General features: G+C 36.0%; 1 long non-coding RNA gene across 1 annotated transcript; it reads left to right on the top strand.

Moving 5' to 3' along the window:
- The first annotated feature begins 3,469 nt into the window (after nt 1-3,469).
- Nucleotides 3,470-5,868, top strand: LOC147484463 (uncharacterized). Its single transcript, XR_015206922.1, has 3 exons — nt 3,470-3,678; nt 4,149-4,194; nt 5,557-5,868. It is a non-coding gene; the product is annotated as an uncharacterized LOC147484463 (long non-coding RNA).
- Nucleotides 5,869-8,952: the final 3,084 nt, after the last annotated feature.

The raw sequence follows: 8,952 nt of genomic DNA, 5'->3' as shown, positions 1-8,952 counted from the left end.
CCAGTTTCCAATTTCTCATTAATTATTATTTGAGATTAGTTCAATGCAGTTGCATCAAGTTTCTAATTTCCCATTAATTATTATTTGAAGTTAGTTCAGTGCAATTGCATCCACTTTATGATTTCCGTTAGTTATTCATTAAGGTTAATTGATCTGATTGCATCCGGTTTTCGATGTTTAGTTAATTAGTCTTTGAGATTAGTTCATAGCATTTGCATCCAGATTCCAATCACCGATTAATTATTTTTTAGGTTAGTTCAATACATCGCATCCGGTTTCGATTTCCCGTTAATTGTTGGTTAGTTCGATAGTTTACAATTTCTATACAATTTGTATACATGTAAGAGTTTGTTTTTATAAACTCACTTTTGTTTTTGGTTCCTAATTATTCGTAATTACTCATGTGAGAAGGCTAAAAAAGTGGACATTTATGCTTTGATCGAGGTCAATGCGATGTAGTTACATCCGACTTCCGATTTCTAGTTAACTATTTTTTTAAGTTATTTCAATGCATTTGCATCCAATTTCTGATTTCCCACTACTTAATCTCTGATTTTAGTTTAATGCAGTTGCATCCAGTTTTTGGTTTTCCATTAATTATTCTTTGAGGTTAGTTCAATGCAGTTGCATCCAACTTCCGATTTTATGTTAATTGTTCTCGAGGTTAGTTCAATGCATTTGCATCAAGTTTCGATTCATCGATTAATTATTTTTAGGTTAATTCAATGCGATTACATCAAATTTATATTTTTCGTTAATTATTAATTTAGGTTAGTTCCGTGCAATTTCATCCATTTTTCAATGTTTCGTTAATGAGTCTTTGAGATTAGTTCATTGCATTTGGATCCAGTTTTCGATTTTCCATTAATAACTCTTTAAAGTTAGTTCAATATATCTGCATCTAGTTTCTGATTATTTATACTTCGAGGTTAGTTCAATACAATTCTATCTGGTTTCTGATTTCCCGCTAACTATTCTTTGAGGTTTTTCAATGCATTTGCATTTAATTTTCGATTTCCCACCAATTATTCTATGAGGTTAGTTCAATGCAGTTGCATTCGGTTTTGATTTTATGTTAATTATTTTTTGAGTAAAGTTCAATGCATTTGCATCCAGTTTCCGGTTTCCCATTAATTATTATTTGAGATTTGTTTGATGTATTTGCATACAGTTTCCGATTTTTCGTTAAATATTTTTCAAGGATTTGCATCCAATTCCTAATTTCCCGTTAATTATTCTTTGTCGTTAGTTTAATGCAATTTGTATAAAGTTTCCGATTTCCCGTTAATCACTCTTTGAGCTCAGTTATGTATTTGAATTCAATTTCTGATTTCCTTATAATTATCCAATATGGTGTGTAATACCAATTTCTACTGATTCATCTGTAGTGTCATTACAAACATGACATAAAAAGTAAATTATGCTTAATTTACTATGTAAGATCATCGAAGATTATCCAGTTCCCAATTTCTCGCTAATTATTCTTTAAATTATGCATGACTCACTATGTGGAATCTTCAAAGATTATCTATGAACGGGTGTTGTTATATTAATTATTCTGAAAAATATTTGCAAATATGCAGAACTATTATATATATTAACATTATATTAATCACTCAACCAGATTTCTTATAACGTGAAAATCTCACTCTCCATTAAAAAAAAATGAACTCACATTTGATAAAACTCTTCAACTTCATTTTGTTGTTTAATAATAGAAGTTTGATTGAAGTTTTGTGATATTGCCTAATAATGAAGTTCATATGTATTGGACTACTTTGAATAGCAAAGGAGTTCCCAATCATCTGAAAAGAGATAAGATAAACACCATTTTAAGTGTAAAACTATACTTATCGAGACATTCCCACAACATATAACCCAACTATGTTTTGAGGTTAGTTCAATGTATTTGCATCCGGTTTCGATTTTCCGTTATTTATATTTTGAGGGGTTAGTTCAATGCAGTTGCATCTAATTTCCAATTCCGTTATTTATTTTTGATATCGGTTCAATGCGATTTTGCATCCAGGTTTATGATTTTCGTTAATTATTCTTTTCGGTAGTTCAATACATTTGCATCCAATTTTCTATTTCTTGGTAATTGTTCTTCGAGGTTAGTTCAATGCATTTGCATCCTGTTTCTGATTTCCCGTTAATTATTATGTGAGATTAGTTTAATGCATTTGTATCCAGTTTTAGATTTCTCGTTTATTATTTAATAAAGTTGCATTTGCATCTAGTTTCCGATTTCCCGTTAATTATTGTTTGAGGTTAGTTGAATGAATTTGCAACCAGTTTATGATTTCTTGTTAATTATTTATTGAGGTTTTGTATCCAGTGTATTTTTTTAGATTAATTCAGTACAGTTGCATCCGGTTTCCGATTTCCCGTTAATTATTTTTTAACATCAGTTCCACGTATTTGCATTATGTTTCCAATTTATAAATAATTTTTCTTTGAGGTTAGTTCAATGCAGTCGCATCCAGTTATCGATTTCCCGTTAATTTAATCTTTGAGGGTTAGCTCAATGCATTTGCATCCAGTTTCCGATTTTCCGACAATTATTTTTTGATGCTAGTTTGATGTATTTGCATCTACATTTTGATTTTCCGTTAATTATTCTTTGAGGTTAGTTTAATGCAGTTGTATCCATATTCCGATTTTCTATTAATTACTTTTTAAGATTAGTATAATACTTGCATTTGCATCCAGTTTCCGATTTTACGTTAAATATTATTTGAGGTTAATTCGATACATTTGCATCCAGTTTTCGGTTTTCCATTAATTGTTTTTTGACGTTAGTTTCATTCAGTATTATATACATTTTAAAATATTTGTCATTATTACTTTACCGTTATTTTTTTTTTCATTTTCTATTATATATTTGTGATGTTATTTTTTGTATAATTGTTTTTAACTATATTTTGAGGCCGTTTTAAGGATATATTCAAAATAAATTGGTACTTTATCATAGACACTAAAATCAGATGATTTTGTAATAGGGAATTAGTTTATACAAATCACCTATTTTTTAGCAATTTTTTTTTATTTGATATAATATATAAGAATTGGAATACTAAAAGTGTTTGATTCGCAATAGGAAATTACCTTTTACGAATCACCAATTTTTTAGCAATTTTTTTTTATTTGATAAAATATATAAGAATTGGAAATATTCTCAAACTTTCCAAATATAAGAATTATAAATACACTTAAACTCTTCAAAGAGGTAAGAATTGGAAATATTCTCAAACTTTCCAAATATAAGAATTATAAATACACTTAAACTCTTCAAAGAGGTTCCATGTACGTGGGACTATTAGAAAATACTATATTTCATATTAGAGTGCCACAGGATAGAGAAAAAGCTAACTCTCATATTAGAGTGCCACATAGAAGAGAGAAAATCCTTCTTTAAAGGTTTCTGCTTTAGTATATAGATAGTAGATGTCCAATATATCCGTTCTATGTAGGGGATGGAAACTTTTGCGTTGTTTGGTGTCCTAGCCAATGTAAAACTATGAGATCTTTTCCCACTGAAGGGATGGTTTTTTGCGTGAAATTTCACATCAATCGTGAAGTTGATTATAAAGGGAAATGCTATCTATCTGCGACTTTTCTTGGCTGTGATATTTTTAATGCTGGCCCTATCTTTTCGGAGTACGCCGCTGTCCAAAGGTATGTAACTTTGTATATTTAGTTTACTTGTTAGTTGTCTATGTTTTATCTATCCTACAAGCTCTTTATTGTCAATTTACACTAGGCAAGGCTCTGTTTATTAAATAATCTGTTATTGAAATTAAATAGGAGCAATGCATCAAAATTTATAATGCAAGAGCCTAGGTTTTGTAGTTTTTAAGATAATAGGTTTTAAAAGTAACAAGAATTATGTGGAAGTCAGAGTCCTTTTAGAAGCTCTCTGGTAAAAGAAAATTAAAATAGTACAAACGCCGTCGTGCTTGCAACAGATGTATAAATTATTTTGGATTTTTTTAATTTTTGGCTCATACTATAATAGGGTAATTAGACTTCGGCCCACCCTTAATTGAATATTAGGTCTTGGCCCATTAATTGACCGTTGACCGTCACTTCTCCCATCCAAACTTGCTTAATGACATTTTTGCCCTCTCTCTCTCTCTGTTTTTCAGTAACGAGTCGAGGTACAGTTAGCTGCATTTGTTGGAAATTTGGCAGGTACGAATGTTTATTGTTTTAAATTGTTTTGTTATTATATATGTTATGCATTTGATTTAGGGGTTTGATGAATCTGAAATGTGGATTAATGTGTGTTCAATCTGTTTTTGTTATTAGTGTCCTAGTATATTGTTGTGAAAGCGTGAATATCAGTTTTGATGAAAGAATTTAAACTAGTTGTAGTGATAATCGGAGTTTGAAATGCAATTTGAGTGTAAACATGTGGAATTGTTTGATTATTATGTATTTACTGTAAACATGAGAATCTGAATGCCACTCAGACCAATAGCTGAGTTGTTGTACTTTATATTTATTCACTGTTCAATTATATTTTTTATCGAGGCTTATTCTACTTATTTGGAGATTAGTAGTAGGTGTTTGAGCAATTATGAGCTCTCATGTAAAAGAAGCTAGGGGACTAATATAGATAGTGAGCATGATTACTACTTGAGATAGGTTGGTTTTTGATACTAGTGTGAAGCATTGCATGAGCCATTGTTTGCTTAAAATGTTGAATCATTGAGAACGTAGGTGCACAGGTGCGTTTTTAAGCTTGGGTTTGTCACATCTTGTTAGATAGGGATTGATGGTGACTCCTCTCTTTCTTCGTTGGTTATTGGAATTCAAAAGTTTAAAAGCTTTTGTTGCTCTTTTCTTTTTTTTCTAAGTTAGCAATGTATTGATATGAAAAATGTTACAAAAAGGTTGGTTTAATTGGGATTATATTTCCCAAGTAACCTCAATCAAACCTGAAATAGATTACATCAGGAGATTCCCCCCTAATAAGCCATTGGGGCTTTCCTAGATATACCACCTGTTCTTGGGGGGGGGGGGCGCGCAATTGTAGACTATGCTTTGCAGCTTGGTCTGCTGCGAAATTCACTTCACGCCACGTACTTGAGATCAAAACATAAGATAACTTCTTTTTTGCGCGTTCCAATCGTGGTCTTATCTCCCATGGCAGTTCCAAAGTTCCAAATGCAGTGACAACTGCTTTAGAATCCGATCCTATCCAAATACCTCCCCTTCCCTTATCTATCGCCAGTTCTGCACTTTCTTGAATCGCCATAACTTCAGCAAAATACCTAGTGTTCTCACCTAAGTTTTTGCAAAGCGCTAAGAGGACCTCACAATCACGAAAAGCTTTTGTTGCTCGCTCAAGTGCATCATTGGTCTTGGTCTTCCTTACCTAGTTCTATTAATTTGGTTAAATCGTTTTGAATATCGATTGGCATCGTTTTTATATATTAATTGTTTTGTTAAAATTGAGTATATGCATTTTTTTTTAAATAGGATACACAAATGCATTTCATCGCATTTTTTTTCTTTGAATTCGTATATCGATTGTCATATTTTGTGCAGTGTGTGGCCTGGTGGTGGTGCAGTCGGTGGACTGGTGGTGTGCGGTTTGTGGACCGGTGGTGTGCAGTTTGGACTGGTGGTGGTGCAGTGGTGATTAACTGATAATGTGTCTTTTAGATATTGTGGTGACTAATTGACAATGTGTCTTTCGGAAATTGTGGTGATATTTGGATATTGTGTCTTTTGGATATATATTATGTTATTGATGATATTTTGTTGTAAAATGTTCTTGTTTTTACTTGTGGATATATATTATGTTGATGTTATTTTATATATGTCAATTACTATGTCGCATCTTATTAATTATTTGCAACTATAAACAACATAAACTGGCACTACTCCGAGTGATGTTGTTTATATTTGAAAGTACTATGTATGCTATTTTATTGTTAAGTTGTGGTGGTGTTGTAGTGTGTGTGAGTATGTGAGAGAGTGCTGGTTCATTGTGGTGTGCTGGTAGCTGGTGGTGGTGGTGGTGTGTGTGTATGCAGGTGGTAATGTGAGTGTGGGCAGGTGGTGATGAGTGTGCTCATAGCTGGTGTGTGAGTGTGTGCAGGTGGTGGTGTGAGTGTGCTGCTAGCCAGTGTGTGTGTATGTGAGTGTGTGCAGGTGGTAATGTGAGTGTGTTGCTAGCTAGTGTTTGTGCTGCTAGCTAACTAGTGTGTCCAGTATCTTGAAGCAGAGAAGGAAAAAGTCTTAGCAGATCAAGCAGCTGAAGCGGAACTTTTACGCAATAGTCAATATGAAAAGTTCCAACCACAAGCTGCTAGCAAGATAAAAGCTTATAAGATTGCCTTCCAGGAAGAGATGACTTCTTCTGCAGCTTCAAAGACTACCCCTTCTTCATCCCAGACACAAGAAGTTACTGAACAGAGTGACGTTAAATGTGAAAGCAAAACTTAGCCTCCTAGGATGGGGCACAAAGTTTAGGATGACACCAACTGTTAAAAACTCCTTACCAAGTCTGACATAAGCATTGTCCAATGCTAGACGGTTTCTATTTTGGCAACACTTTAACTGTTGTACTATTATATGAGGCTTAATTGGTTAACAGTTCTCAGATTAAATTTGTACTATTGTCCAAACACAAATCACTGTAACCATGGTTTGATGTAGTATGTCTTATGTGCCTCTTGAAATGTAGCTCTCTGAAAATCAGTGTAACCGTGTCAATAGTTGTCACCACGAAACCATAAGGAAATGAAAACGGGGGAAAGAAGGGGGAGAAGAAATTAGTTCGCTTTGGAGAGGAAGATGAAGGGAAGTTGCAGATCGTTGCGGGAAAGTGGAGATAAGAAATGACGGGTGTCTGGCATTTGTGCTTGATGATTAATTGTCAGTTGGACGTGTTGAGAACGGTCGCGTTTATGCATAAGGAAAATGTTTTGAATCTACGTGTGTGGAGTTAATTTTGATGGTCCAGTTACAGATTTTTTTAGATCAAGTGGAAGTGGAGAAGCTGAAGGTGTTAGAACTGAGAAGAGTACTTTGCACGTAAGAAGGCCGTTGTTATAGAAGGCCGTTCTAGTGTTGAGTTCGACGGTCCGTGGCCGTCCTAGCTTTGCATTCAGGTGGAATGCCCAGTTCAACCAGCTCTGCCGTCCTAGCACTTGGCTCTGGAAGATGTTACGGAAGCCGATTTTGATGTTACATTCAAAAGTTTTACAATGTAAACTTGTACACTTTGAAATAAGAACATTGTTGAGGGTTGAAATATACAAGAGAGGAAATCTTAGAGAGATTAATCCTTGTAAAGTTGTTATTTAAATCTGCCACAGCTTCTTTAGTGATGCCTTTTCTTTTAAATTATTTTCATTTTAATTTTTCACAGTCCCTTCCATCTTCACAGTCTCTAAGGGGAGATTGCAATTCCATTCGATTTTCCTGTATCCCAGATCACCAGATCTTTGGGTGGTTGGTGTGCCCTTGTAGTTTAGTGATCATGAAGTTTTTCCAAGTAATTTTCCTCTCCGTCTGCAGTAGTTGATGAGTTGATCTCTTTTTATTCTTTTCTAATTGTCTCGTTGCCTTTAGACCGCATTCAACAGATGAATTTTTTCTAGTCACAGATCCTGAATCTTCAGGTTCACCACCGAGAAGGGCACCACCATCACTTTCAGTGTACACACCATCGCCAATTATGCAAAGCCTCCACCCTTGAAGCATCAAGAGATAGTTGCAGCAAAACCACCTTCCCAGCAAGGTCACCGACCTGCGACCTCAGTCCAGACACTTCAGCTCGCTCCACCTCCTAAACAGCGAGCAGCTTGTCATAGGCTTCCTTGGCAGCATCCAGCTCCTTCTTGTATAGGTCGGAGATAGTGGCCATCTCCCTCAGCTTCCTATACATAGCCAGGACCTGACAACAAACAAAGTAAATCACAACGCAGCAAAATCAAAGAACAAAACAAAGCTCAGATCGGAGAGACACTTACAAAGCACAGAGAGCGATCCATATTTTCCAGGTTCACTCCCAAGTACTTCCCGTTCTCCAGCTAATGCCTATCTCCATCCAAAGCAATGCTCTCTAGTAACTAATGCGGACTTGAAACTACAGTCCCCATTCTTCACAAACTTCCTCAACCCACTCACTGGGTCCTCATAGGTGACAAGCCTATCCAGAACGTCATCACCATTCTTGTCACTTGGGGCCGCACTCCCCGACCACTTCAACTTCTGGGCAGCTGGCTCATTCTCAGTAGCCTTCTTCTTGCCCCGGGCATCAGCAGCCCCCCACATAAGCAGAAAACTCCTTCAGATTCATCTTCTTTAGATGAACCCGACCTGCAGAAGAACGTCCTTCCCGAGCATTAGGTCATTCCTCAGACTTAGTTCGGGACCTCTTCGCCCCCTCAGTCTCAGCCACCTCAGAGCGCCTCTTCAGCTGAGGCCTCCGGAAAGGAGCAGCATCACTTCCACCTACACTACGACCAGCTCGGTCACCATTACCTCCCTCAAAACGCCTAGGAGCAGAATGGCTATCAGCAGCTCCTCCAGTCGTTTTCACTCCAGAAACAGGTCGTACTTTCTGGCTCTCCCTCTCCATCTCACCGTCCGAGCTAGAATCAGAGATGTAAAAAACGAGCTTAATTACGAGCCCTCTTCTTTTACTCCACCTTCTTCCGATTGATCTTCTCCCCTCTACGCTTCTTAAAGTAATGGGCAACCTCCCCCAAGATAGCTCGTTTCTTCTCCCAACTCAAACAAGCAAACTTTTCTACAACGTCAAGCTGAGGACGACCCTGAATGGAAACCTCTGCACAAAAGGAAACAAAAACATCAAAACGTAGAACATATCAAATACAATACTTACATACGACCTACAAAATAACTACCTACCATCCCACTTCACAGAACGGGTATTCAGCTCACACCCAGAAGGGGTGTAATTACCCA

This window comes from Coptis chinensis, chromosome 8 (genome assembly GCF_015680905.1).
Source record: "Coptis chinensis isolate HL-2020 chromosome 8, ASM1568090v1, whole genome shotgun sequence".
In the NCBI taxonomy this organism is placed as follows: Eukaryota; Viridiplantae; Streptophyta; class Magnoliopsida; order Ranunculales; family Ranunculaceae; genus Coptis; species Coptis chinensis.
Note: the sequence above shows the minus strand (reverse complement) of the source record. Positions and strands in the feature narration are given on the sequence as shown.